This window comes from Sapajus apella, unplaced genomic scaffold (assembly GCF_009761245.1).
Source record: "Sapajus apella isolate SASKATOON/1434 unplaced genomic scaffold, GSC_monkey_1.0 scaffold61, whole genome shotgun sequence".
In the NCBI taxonomy this organism is placed as follows: domain Eukaryota; kingdom Metazoa; phylum Chordata; class Mammalia; order Primates; family Cebidae; genus Sapajus; species Sapajus apella.
In genome coordinates, this window is record NW_022437001.1 from 2601571 (window position 1) to 2615500 (window position 13930).

At 33.2% G+C, this 13930-nt stretch overlaps 1 protein-coding gene across 5 annotated transcripts in view; it reads left to right on the forward strand.

Annotated features, from left to right (window-relative positions):
* LRBA (LPS responsive beige-like anchor protein) overlaps positions 1–13930 on the forward strand; it is a 726864-nt gene that overhangs the window by 529730 nt on the left and 183204 nt on the right. The gene's annotated exons all lie outside the window — the stretch shown is intronic.

Below are 13930 nucleotides of genomic sequence, written 5' to 3' on the forward strand. Positions count from 1 at the left end.
ATTGTAACTTTAATAAAATTATCTCAAATATATTTTCAAGTGGAAAAATTTAATATGCATGATAAACACTACTTCTCTTTTGTGATGTTAGCACTGATATTCAGTGCATGGATTCATTAATTTAGTAAGCATTGCAAAATTGTGGTATTGAAAATGTCACTTTTATTTCATTTATTTATGGGACTCATTTTATAAAAAGACACATCCTCTCGTCTACTATTAAGGTATCCTCTGTCTTTCCTTGCAGAGGAAAGACAGGATAGAACTTTAATTCTTTCTCTTTACATATCAGTTTTCAAAATATTTAGTTGATTCCTAGCAGTCTCCAATGGTACCCAACTGACTATTTTAAAAGTATCTTTATAAACTCATAGATTTCAATGTATTTGATGTTTCCCTCCATTGCAGTTATTTATTGATGTTCAGTTGTTCTTTCTTTGACCACTTGTAGCTTCTTGAAGTTACTTCTAGGACATTTTGACACATGTTTGTAGTCTGATAACTTTCATGCTCTTTGATAATGATAAGGCACTCTAGTCTTGACCCATTTCTGGCCCAGATGTAGAATCATCTATTTCTTTGAGGAGCCCTGGTGGGACCTCTTTTAGTGGGAAGTAATAACTGGAGATCACAGTTTGGTCTATTCTGCTTATTGCTACTGAATTTGTATTTATTTCTATCCCTTTTTCAGAGGAGGCTAGGAAAACATTTAGGATAAAATACATCATGAGTTCAAACTGATTCCTCCAGTTTATATTTTGAGTCACATTTCCTTTAATGTCTGAGTACAAAGTCTCTACCCTCATTTTTTAGGTAAGCAGAACATCCTGTCTTTTTCCTAAAGCTTCTTTCCTTAGTAATTTCTAAGAGCAGCTAACAAATGTTTATGTCTTCTTCATCTTTGACCAGGAGACTCTTTGTTGCTTCTTCCCTGTCTGTAGTCTGACCCAGTATTGCTCTCTTATTCCTGTAGGTCACTCATACATTCTCAAAACACCAGATTTCTTGCTGTTAGTACTAACTTTTTTCAAGGATATACACAGTACTTTTTCTTAATTCTATATCCATGTTAGGCCACAGGTAAGTATTTATATAAAGCTCTGCTGAATACTAATCATACGAGAAATGCAAGCTTCTCAGTGATTCGCAGTCTCAGCCAGAGGATCATTGCAGATGCCAACATGAGAAATAAAAGTTCACTCACCATATCCAGCTTACTTCACTTAGAGCCCAGGGACTCTAAGAGTATGTTCTCTTATTTACTCGTTCCTGGAAGATGTTCAGGGGTAATTCCTTCTCTCTATCCACAGGATATGATCTTCTTCACACAGTCCAGACAATCACAGTAGTCACCAGTGATGTCAAAATGACATTTTCCTCATGACAAACAATAGTGCTTAGGATCTAGCCATTGTCTGTTTTATTACCACATCTTCTGTCTCTGTCCCCATCTTTGCTATATCAAATGATCTTGTAATATCTCATATCTACCTTTTGTGCTTTTGCTGTTGCTCTTTCCTTTACTTTGTTGTTGCTCTTCCCTTTACATAGAAATTTGAACTCCCAGGGTACTTTCCATATCCTTGTTATCACACATTTCTTAATTTCTTATAATTTTACCTTTTTTTCTCTGTGTTCCCTATTAAGCAAAATCATTGAATACAAATATTTTGTTTTGTTAATATCTGTATCTCTGGTGCCTGGTATAGTGCTTAGAGCTAAGAAATTGTACCAGTTTCTATATCTACTTATTGAACTCTAAAAGAGTTTTAATTTGCAGAGAAAAGCCTTATTTGTGGATCACATGTCTAATAAGGGGTTAATATCAAGACTAGATAGATATTCCTAAAACTTAACAACAAATATTCAAAAATTGGTAAAGACCTTGATAGACATTTTTCCAAAGAAGATACATAAGTGGCCAATGAAATGAAAATGAACATCACTAATGATTAGGGAAATGTAAATCAAAATCACAATAAGCTACCACTTCACAACCATTAGGAAGATTTTTAACAAAAACAAACCCAGAAAATAACAAGTGTTGGCAAGGATGTGGAGAATTGGAACCCTTGTGCCTGCCAGTGCAAATGTATGATACTGCAGCTTATATGTAAAACAGTATGGTAATTTCTCAAAAGATTAAAAAGAATTGAGAGTAGGGATAAGAACAGATAATCTTACACCCATGTTCACATTTGTAGCAGCATGACATACAACAGCCAAGAGATAGAAACAACCCAGATGTCCATCAACAGATAAATGAATAAAGAAAATATGGAACATACGTACAATGTAATATTATTCAGCCTTGAAAAGGAAAGAAGCTCTAACATATGCTACAACATGAACAACTTGCGGATGTATGCTAACTGAAATAAGCCAGTCACAAAAGGGCAGATACTGTATGATTCCATTACATGAGGTACTTGGAATAGAGAAATTTATAGAGACAAAAAGTAGAATACTGGTTGCCAGGGTCTGGGGTGAAGACGGGAATGAGGTGTTAGTGTTTAATATAATAGGTATAGAGTTTCAGAATTTCAAGTTCAAAAAAGTTCTGGAGATGGATAGTGTTGATGACTGTTCAACAATGTGAAAATATTTAATACTACTGAGCTGTACATTTAAAATGGTAAATTTTATGTTATATATATTTTACCACCATTAATAAAAGATAAGCCAGCAAGAAAAAAAAGTTAGCAAGTTAGAAACAATTAGAGCTTGAAAAAGTGCCTGTGTGTTTCTGTTCTTGCTTCTCTGTAATCACTCTGAAAACATGCCCTAAGCATTCCCAAGTTAACTTGCTGGTGGAATGTAACTGACACATGGAAGACGGTTGAGCCGTTCTAGCTGAGGCCATCCTGAACAAGCTAGTCCTCATCTGACCTGCCAGCTGACCACAGATGTATGAAGGAATCCAACTAAGAACAATGAACTCTGACCCAGAACAGCAGAATTTCCCAATTGTCCCATTGACCATGAGGAGTGATAAATGGTTGGTTTAAAAAAAAAAAAAAAAAAGAAAGAAAGAAAGAAAAGAAAAGGAAGGACTTACACATTGGTATCATATTTGTTCAAAGACCCCATAGTATTATGGAATCTGTAGAGCTCTCTAGTCTAATAAATGAGGACTCTATTAGTTTGACTTGTGTAATGAGCCATGCAGTAGGTCAATAATGAAAACTGGGTGGCTCTTTAATCCTCAGGCTATTATATCCTACTCTCTCTCCATGGTTTGAATTTTGTGTTCGCTAAAGTAAAAATCTCATTTTTGCGGCGTGAATTTGTTAGAATATAAAATTTGCTTCACAAAATGAATGACACATGTATATATGAATACCTGTTCTAGAGTCCTAGAGGTGTTGCCTTCTGTTTCAGGACTGAATCCATCAGTTTGCCCTTCTATTTAAGCGCATAGCTTATTCAGATGTTTTTTGTGCTTTAGATGAGTTTTTAGAAATCTCTTTAAGATGTGATAAGTAGTAAGATGGATTGTGGGCTGGACTCATGATTCTGTCTTGATGAAATAGCACCTAATGGGTGGTAAGTGGGAGGTTATTTGGATATTTTTTTGAGGCTGTATTTTTCCCTTCCTCCATCTTTGTACCTGAACGGAAGTTCTCGTAACCCTTTTTTCTCTTCTTAACACCACCTTTTTTTGTACCAGCTGCCTCCATTTTCTGCTTTTCATCTTTGTCATCTATTCTACTAAAAAATTTAAATGACCAGAAGGAAGCCTTCAGAACAATTTGATTACATAGGCTATATGATTTTTATTATGAGTATTCATTGAAATAATATCAGAAAAATGCTATTGTAGATTAGTTACCAACTAAATAAAATCCTTTATTAAAATCAAATTTTATTTATATATTATGGCTGTTCCTAAGAAACTCATCAAATATTTTTGTTGGGTGGATAAAATATTATTTTAACTAATGCCTTTGTTTGGCATATGAGAAATAAGGTTATCTTATGCCCCACTAAATGATAAATAGTAATTTTGCTTTTTAATTTTGTTAATTAAAAGTAAATAAAAGGGGGGGAGCAGCAAAACAAAACAAAACTGTTGCTTTCTTTAGCCTCTATCCAAATATGTCTACATTCACTAAACAAAGACATAAGAAATGTCATTTGTGTAACTTTGTGACTTCAGTTCTAACGGCATTCATTTTTATATTTTTAGAGATTTTGTGAAATATTTGTCCCTTTGGCTGAGGAAGGAATAGTTATAAAGAGTGCTTTCAACAAGAACTGAAGGGCACACCATTGAATAGTGAACAGTTGCGTAATTAGTAGGTCCGGGAAGAAGTGGGGAGCTCTGACTTTCTACTGCATATCTTACAACTAATATCTCCTTTCCTATAAAGCAATGGTAGTGTGAATGCTGCAAAAGTCATTCAGGTTCATGAGAATGTAATTCTACTAGTACTAATTGCTTTCATTAAATATTGATGAAATAAGTGAGTTTGGAATCAACTGCATTTAGTGAAATAAGCACATCAGATATTTGAAAATTGTACTTTGCACGTATAAAATAGTGTTGATTGTTTACTTTGTAAAAGTATCTCATTCCTTTTAGTATTAAGGCTTGCCAAAATCTTTACAGTGTGATTCAGTTTTCAAATATTTGTTTATACACACATTTTCAAGAATGCAACTCATATATAAATGAGCTGTATCTGTACAAATAATGATTATAATAGAATTGTATTAAAATTTGTCCCGTAGTATACATTTTGCAAACATACTGTTTGTTTAAATAAACTTGTGCAATCTTAGAAAACATCATGTACATAGCTTAATGTAGAATACAAACAGATTTTATCTCCATTCTTAAGTGGATAATATAGCCTGACTGGCTTTAAAATGTATTGAATTATTTATGCATATTTATGTCTATTTAATTTCCCCAAAGCTGTTTTTCAGAGGAGTTTTAGTAGCTTTGATACAAAGCTACAAATTTAGTTGGTAATCTCTTCTATGTTTCACTGGGAATTTTCTTTTTGAAGCTGAATTAATGTAATCAGCATCCTTCTGTATTATTTTTCTGATATTCTTTTTAGAAAAAAATGTCTGAATGGAGCAGTGTAAAAAACGTCTTTTTAAAGTATAAACTTTTGTTCCATTTATGTCTTTATAATCATTGCAAATAAGTACTGTAAGTACATTGAGAAGATCAAATCTATTTTAGTCTGAGAGACTGATGAAAATTAAATCTTTTCTTATATCGAAAAATCCTCATTTAGCATAAAATAGTTTATTCATTCAAAGCTGAAAAAAATAGGAACCAATTTTGAGGTTGATTTTTTTTCCCTCTGCTTTTCCAGTTCTTTCATCGGTAGTATGAAATTCTGACTGATGGGAAGACAGATCTAACCATGCATAGAATTTGGAGTGACATTAATCCATATTTTCTAAACATACATTGATTTTATATTTTGACAACCTCCTTGGAAGAGATAAGATTCAACATTTTCTTTTTGTCATTTCTTTATAAGAAATTATAATCAAGGCAGGAATATATTTACGAAATGTCATACCATAAAAATAAATTATGATGACTGAGTTTTTCAGTACCGGCACTTCCTTTGTAGATTAGGATGATTTTCTTTGTACCTGTGATTTATTAGTTTTCCTTTACTTTGGAAAGCGATTGTATAAAACAAATTTTCTGAGAGAGGAAATCCAAGACAATCTGAGGCAATCATTTTTCTTCTATTTGATCACGGTAGTTATTTTAGAATATATAATATGTATTTGTACAATAATCTGGGTACCTTTTCAAAAACCCAGTATGTTTTTGGATTGAAATGCAATTGATAACTATTCCACTTGCCAATGAAAACCCAATTATCTTAGCTATGAAATTCACAAGACAGGAACCCCCCACTTTATTATTATTATTATTATTATTATTAACTAATATTTGTCGAGCACTTAACTATATGCCAGGTTCTTGTCTCAGTGTTTTGTGTGTGATAATTCCTTTAACCCTCATAAAACCCCTTTAAGTAGATAACATCATTGTTGTTTTTTACAGAGGCAGAAACTAATGCACCATGAGGTTAGTCAAGTTGCACATAGGTAGAATCAGAATTTGAACACGAAGTTTTCAACCTGTAGCTCACAATTGCATTTAAAAAAAATGAGCACGATACCATAGCATAACGTAAAAAAGAAAGTATCACTGTGCATATTTTATAAATCTTCTGCGCAGTTTGTTTGAGTGTGTACGTGTGTGTGATTCAAAGTAACATTTCTTAATATGAGCTTTGGCCCAGAAAGTTTGAAAAACTCTATAATATGCTAGTACTGTCTCCCACTTTTGGTACCAGTTGCTGGGTCTGTTTTAATGTTATTTATCAAGTTGCCTTTCACTTCTCATGCTGAAGTACCTAGTACATATAAGCTTTTCTTTTCAAATTGTCCTACCCTTGTTGTCTTTATCCCAGATTATGCACCAGGCTTTTTTGATTAAACCTGTTTTACAAAAAAGCTGAATATTTGTTTAAAACTAGAGGATCTCCAGTGTTACTGCTTATTCATTTGTTCATTCATTTATTGGTTGTTAATTGAGTACTGTAATATGCCAGGGACTGCTAGTTTCTAAAGATTTGAAAGAATAAAATGCAGTAATTACTGTCTTAGTAAAAGAATAAGCCAAGATTAGAAACAGGAATGGCCAAGATAAAGCAAATATTTATTTGTTAATAATTACAACTCATATTTTTAAAATGAAGGAAAATATTGAAAGATAATTTGAAGGAAAAGGTAAAGAAAGATCCATTTTTAATCTTTAGATTGTAAGCACTAAGTGAGCTGGAAATAAATTATGATGGTCCAGAGTACAGAAACAGGAAAATAAAGAGCAGAAGAAAATAAACCTGCACCATGATCTCCTGATTCCTGTCTTGCAGCATAGGAATCAGAGGAAAATGACTAAAACAGAATTTTAAATTTTTGTCAAATATCTAAGAAATCATGTTTGTTTTGTTTTGTTTTTAAAACCTATGTTGCAATGCTAGACTATTCACACTCTGTTAACCTAGCAGTTTCCATTACCCTAGTCTGGATCCAAATATTTCAAAAGAGTAAATTCTGACAAAACTGAAGAGAACCGAGTGACAGAACCATAGTGAATTTATTACTCATTGCCGAGTTGCTATTGTGTATGCTTAGTATACGTTTCTCTCTCTCTTTGAGGAAAAGTAAGTGATTTTTTTTTCTCTCCCTCATCTCCTACCATTTGGGTGTATGTTTTTATATGTGAGATATTTCTCTCCAACACACACATTTAATATACAGCATGCATCTTGACCTGGAATTGACTACCGACATTTAACTGTTGTTGATCAGACAGCACTTCTTTATCTCTTTAAGTTTTAAGTGCTGTTTCTGATGAATGCCAGTCCTTTTAGTCTGCTCTGTAACAGATACACCGGGAATCAATATACCATCTAGATGTCACAGAGTGAAGAGAACAGTCTTGGGGGTTGGGAGAATATTGTTTAAACTTGTTAGGTGTTATGGCTTTTACTTTGTTTTTCTATTTATTGGGCTTTAGTAAAGCCAAAGGAATTCAAGCTTACAAAAAGAAACACATCTTATGATACTACAACAGTAAATAATAGACCTTAAGTTGTTTAAATAAAATGTAAATGCAGAGAAGAAAACTAAAAATTACCCATACTTGATTATGTTTTGGATATGTTTTATTGGCTGACATAATATATTAAAAATATTTTAATCTTGACATCAAACATGGATGCTGTTGTATGCCACATTGATTTTAGAGATTATGCTATAAATTTCATTGTCTGCTCTTGGAAAGATTGCAGTCTAATCTGCATAAGAATGATATGGAAAAAGTTCCCATTTGTAAGATTGTGAGGGAAGCCCTAATAGGTGCTTTCCCCTATGACAAGCATTTTACATATGCTATTTCCTTTAAATTCCCTCAATAACCCTGTAAAGAATGTGTTATTAACTTTATTTTACAGATAAGAAAACTAAGATTTAGTGAGGTTAAAAAATTCTGGGAGGTCACAATTTTCCAAGTGGTAAGCGAGGATTTGATCTCAGATCTATCAGTAAACTGGCAGACTTTAGGTATAATCTGAAAGAACATTTTAGATTGAATACTTGCTTTATATCTGCTTCATTCAAAAATCCAACCACTCTTCCCCCTGTATTGTCAAAAAGAAAGATATTGACTTTTTGGAGAAATTGTACCAGACACATTTCTGATATGAGAACACCAAGCACACCAGAAGGAGGGTTTAAGGGAAAGGATGGAAAACAGGAGGATTATAGGTGAAAGCTTTAAGTACTGAATTGTGAAAGCCCCCAGACCCCTTCTGCTGTCATGCTAACAGAACTCTGACAGCTAGGCCTATACCAGCCCCACCCCATAAGACAGAAGATTATATTACTCTTTGGATATATTCACTGGCTTAAAAGAAAACACCTAAAAAAATACAAACATTTAGGGATCCTATTTAGAGCCCACTTGATTTCCCTTCAGTGAAGTCTACCGTTCACATCACTATTTATGCTCTATATGCTTCAGTCAGCTCTTCAGTGTCTCGTTCTTTAAAATGGAGGTGCAGCCAAGTTATTAGCAAACATTTAAAGGCAACCTCTAAGGTGACAAAGACCAAAGCACATAGAAAATCACAATGAAACCGGAAGAAACAGAGGCAATTTATGAAACAGAAGTGCAAATAAATAAATAAATAATAAATATTCTCAGATAAAAGGAAGCTATTGCATTAGTAAAACAAGAAAATTATGTTATGGAAAGTGAATAATCATAAAACAGGAAAGAGCAGTATTAAAATTGATAGAAGAGTTGGAAGGTAAGTACAGATATCTTCTAAAAGGAATATGAACATGATGTAGAGAAAACAGCCTGGAAAGATAAAATTAGACCACAGCAGGGAATCTTTGGATTTAGATAGAGTTGTATATTTCTGTTACCATTTATAAGTAGAGGGACCTTCAGCAGACTACTTAATTTTGGGGATCCTATATAGTGAACTATATAGCTATTTATATAACCCTGAAGAAAATTTTTCAGTCGTACACTGACCTTTTTAAATTGAATTATTACTTGTTCAATGTGGCGTATTAGTTTAAAATGTGTCTATGCAACACTTTATGTAGAATATTAAGTTCAGCAAAGTGGGAGCATATATATTTAAGAAATATATTTATATATATATGGATGTTATAAGGCATTTACAGGATTTGTTGAAGTTTTGTTTTAAAAACAGAATCAGTCTATTTATTTTGTGTGGCTATGTTTCTAAATTTACATCTTTTAAGCATTAGCACTCTGTATAGTGGATTTGGTTTTCTGTAGAAGTTATCTTCTAATAGAAGTTTTTGAATGACTCTAACAAAGGTTAATTCTATACTTAATTCAGGCAGCCTCCAATGACATTGTTTTTTAACATTAGTCAGAAAATGATAAACTGAAGCAACTGAAATGGATTGTGGTTAATATTACTGTCAGGGTGATGAATAATCCTGACATACACCAGCAACACACTGCCAGTCAGTAATCCTTCTCAAAGTTAAGTATTTATTCTCTAATCATGCTAAGTTACTGTGATGTGGAGTGACCATTTATTATTATTTATAAATGAATTGTTTTATTGCATAGTATTACTAGTTTTATCTTGTAATGCTTTGTATTAGTTTGATGCTGTGTATACAAACTGAGGTGGGTTTAGAGTAGGGAATATCTGTTGTTAATTTACATAGGAACTATTTTCAAAACACTTAGGAAATTTTTTTTTAGGTTTAATCAGTAGTAGTAACTATCCTCCTGATTTCAGGCTTGGCTATTTTTTTCTTATTATAGAAAGTAAATTTAATAGAAGGACATTTAAAAAACATGTATGCATTTGTAGTTTTTAAAATATATTTGCATGTATCAACTTCTGATTCTTATCTTGCCTACAATTTTAAAAGTTACTTGACATGTGAATATATAATATGCTTTTTTACAATGGATAATGTAATAAGTTATCTTTTATTCTGTGTTCAAATTCCTGTCGAATTCTTTATTCTCAAAGTTCTATTCAATGTATTTATTCAAATAATTGACTATTAAGTTTTTGCTGGGCATCTTTTGTATACAGTATTCTGAGGGCTCTGACAGAAACAAAAGTGAATGAAATTGTTCCTACTTTTAAAGACCTTTATAATTGCATGCATGTTATGCTTAAAACATTTCTACAAGAATAACCAGAAAACATGTTTCTGTAGCTTAAGTTTTAGATTCTCACTTGTAGAAAATGAATCTTTTTAAAAATTTGAATCCAAAATTTACCATTTGAAGCAAGTTTTTGGAAGTGGAAAGAAGGAAATTCTGCAAACAAAATCATGTTATTGTTGGCTCAATGTAAAAATTAGAATAGACAAATAGATTTTTTTTTAATGTAAGAGGAAAAGAAAATCAGTAGTTTTACTGGGATATACATCCTGTTGAACTACACTAACTTATTTACTTTAAAACAAAAGATTTTACAAATCCACATACCTACAGTGAACTCATTTTTGACAAAGGTGTCAAGAGTGTACATTGGGGAAAAGACAGTCTCTTCAATAAATGGTGCTGGGAAAACTGGATATCGATATGCAGAATGACACTAGATTCTGCCCTATCTCTAGCCATATACAAAAATCAAATCAAAATCGGTTAAAGACTTAAATCTAAGACCTCAAACTGTGAAACAAGAAAGCATTGGGGAAACTCTCCATGACCGGTCTGCACAAAAACTTCTCAATTAATACCCCATAAACACAGGCAACCAAAGCAAAAATGGGCAAATGGGATCACATCAAGTTTAAAAAGGCTTTTGCACAGCAAAGGAAACAATCAAAAAAGTGAAGATACAAGCCACAGAATGGAAGAAAATATTTGCAAACCACTCATATGATAAAGACTTAATAACTAGAATATGTAAGGAGCCAGGTCTATAGGAAAAACATATCATAATCCAATTTTTAAAAAGGGCACAAGCTTTGGATATTTCTCAAAAGAAGACATTCAGATGGCATGCAGGCATATGAAAAGGCACTCAACATCACTGATCATCAGAGAAATGCAAATCAAAACTGCAGTGAGCTATCATCTCACCCCAGTTAAAATGGCTTATGTCCAAAAGACAAACAATAACAAATGCTGGCAAGCATGTGGAGAAAAGAGAACTCTTGTACACTGTTGGTAGGAATATAAATTAGTGCAACTACTATGGATAACAATTTGGAAGCTTCTCAAAAAACTAAAAATAGAGCTGCCATATGATCCAACAATTCCACTTCTAGGTGTATACCATAAGGAAAGGAAATCAGTGTATCAAAGAGATATCTATACTCCCAAGTTTGTTGGTAACACCATTCACAATAACCAAGATTTGGAAGCAACGTAGCCTTCATCAACAGATGAATGGATAAAGAAAATGGTACTTACACACAGTAGAGTACTATTTAGCTATAAAAAAGAATGAGGTCCTGTCATTTGCTACAACATGGATAGAACTGGAGGTCATTATGTTATGTGAAATAAACCAAGCACAGAAAGACAAACATCCATGTTCTTACTTATTTGTGGGGATCTAAAAATCAAAACCATTGAACTAATAGGATAGAGTAGAAGGATGGGAAGGGTGGTGAGATGGGGTATAGGTAGAGATGATTAATGCGTTTAAAAAAAAATTAGCAAGAGTGAATAAGACCTAATATTTCATAGCACAACAGGGCGACTATAGTCAATAATAAGTTAATTGTACATTTAAAAATAACTGTAAGTATTATTTGATTGTTTATAACACAAGGGATAAATGCTTGAAGGGATAGACACCTTATTTTACATGTGATTATTATGCATCGCATGTCTATATTAAAACATCTTGTGTGCTCCATAAATACATACACAAACTATATATCTATAAAAATTAAAATTAAAAAATAAAAAACACTGAACACCAAAAAAATTAATAATAAAAAATAAAAGTTTTTGAATGGAACTGGAAACTACTATCTTTAGTGAAGTAACCCAGGAATGAAAAACCAAATACCACATGTTCTTACTTGTCAGTGGGAGCTAAGCTATGGGTATGCAAAGGCATACAGAGTGGTATCCTGGACAATGGAGGCTTAGAAGCGAGGAGGCTGAGGGGGAAGGTCAGGGATGAAAAATCACCTATGGAGGGCAACATGCACTATTTGGGTGACAAGTATACTAAAAGCCCAGACTTCACTACTATATAACTCTTCCATGTAACCACAAGCTACTTGTACCTATTAAAGCTATTGAAATTTTAAAAATTTAAAGCATAAAAATAAAATTTTCGATTGGGCCAGTAAATTGGGAAAATTATAGATCTAGTTTGACCTATCTCAGTAAGTTATTTTAAAATCTGAGTGTTACCTGTCTGAAATACAGACAAGGTAATTAAAAGTTATTAGTAACATTCATAACTATTCAAATCATGGTAGAATGCTATTGCTTAATTGTCTTTATACACTTAAGATATTGCCCTCTTTAGGGCATCTTTTTAGAATTCTGTCCCAGGTTCTGACTTGTTCAGCAGTTTCACTAACATAACAAATTGATCATATAGCTTACCTTACACAAATTAAAATGTAAACTCTAAAGTCATTTTGATCAAAACATTCACATGAAATATTCAAGTGAAATATGAAAAACTAATATGAAATCTTATATTTAGGGTTGAATTCTTAGTACAGAAAAGGAAGGAAAGAGATTAAAGATGAGTCAGTATTAAATCTGTAAAACTTGCTGGTATCTTACTGATAGAAAGGAAGACGAAGATGTGCCATTTGTTCCCATCCTGTAGGCTTTGGTCACTTGAGGGGACTGTGAGTTTATTGCAAGAGGTCTGTGAATACATAGTGTACATATATATATATATGAGACTATCTTACAGGAAAAAGTTGGAAGCTACTGATTTAGATTATTAATTATTTACTTATTTTGACCCAACGGTGTTAATGGCTTTTTTAAAAAACAACTTGGATCAAATAGAATTATAACTACTCTTCTGTATTGTGGCTGCTGATGCTACTTATTTTTTGTCTAGGATGCAGTATAGGTTCATGGTAAGAGTTAAGGTTCATTTTTTGTATGTAGAAGTCCAATTCTTCTAATACCATTTGTTCGAAGTACTTTTTCTCTGGAGAAGTCCTGGCATCTTTGTTGGAAATCAATTGGCCATATATGTGTAGGTCTATTTCTAGACTCTGTTCTGCACAATCAATCAGTATATCCTTATATCAGTACCACAGCCTTGAGTACTGTAGTTTTATAGTAAATCATCGAATAAAGTCAAGTGACTCCTCCACTCCAGCTTTATTCTTTTTAAAAATTGTTTGACTGTTCTAGGTTTTTTGCTTCTAATCTTTAAAAAGCCTTCTAGATTTTTAAATTAGAATTGCATTGAATCTGTAGATTATTTTGGGTAAAAATAATGTACTAACAGTATTGAATCTTCCAATTCATTAGTATAGCGTCTTTTCCATTTAGTCCTTCCTTAGTTTCTCTCAAATGTTCTTTAGCTTTTGGCATACAGTTCTTATACATATCTTGTTAATTTATCCTTTAAAAAAACCATGTTTTTGGCCGGGCGTGGTGACTCACGCTTGTAATCCCAGCACTTTGGGAGGCCGAGGCGGGCGGATCACGAGGTCACGAGATCGAGACCATCCTCGCCAACTTGGTGAAACCCCGTCTCTACTAAAAATTCAAAATTAGCTGGGCGTGGTGGCACGCGCCTGTAGTCTCAGCTAGTTGGGAGGCTGAGGCAGGAGAACTGCTTGAACCCAGGAGGCGGAGGTTGCAGTGAGCCAAGATCGCACCACTGCACTCCAGCCTGGCACCTGGCAACACAGC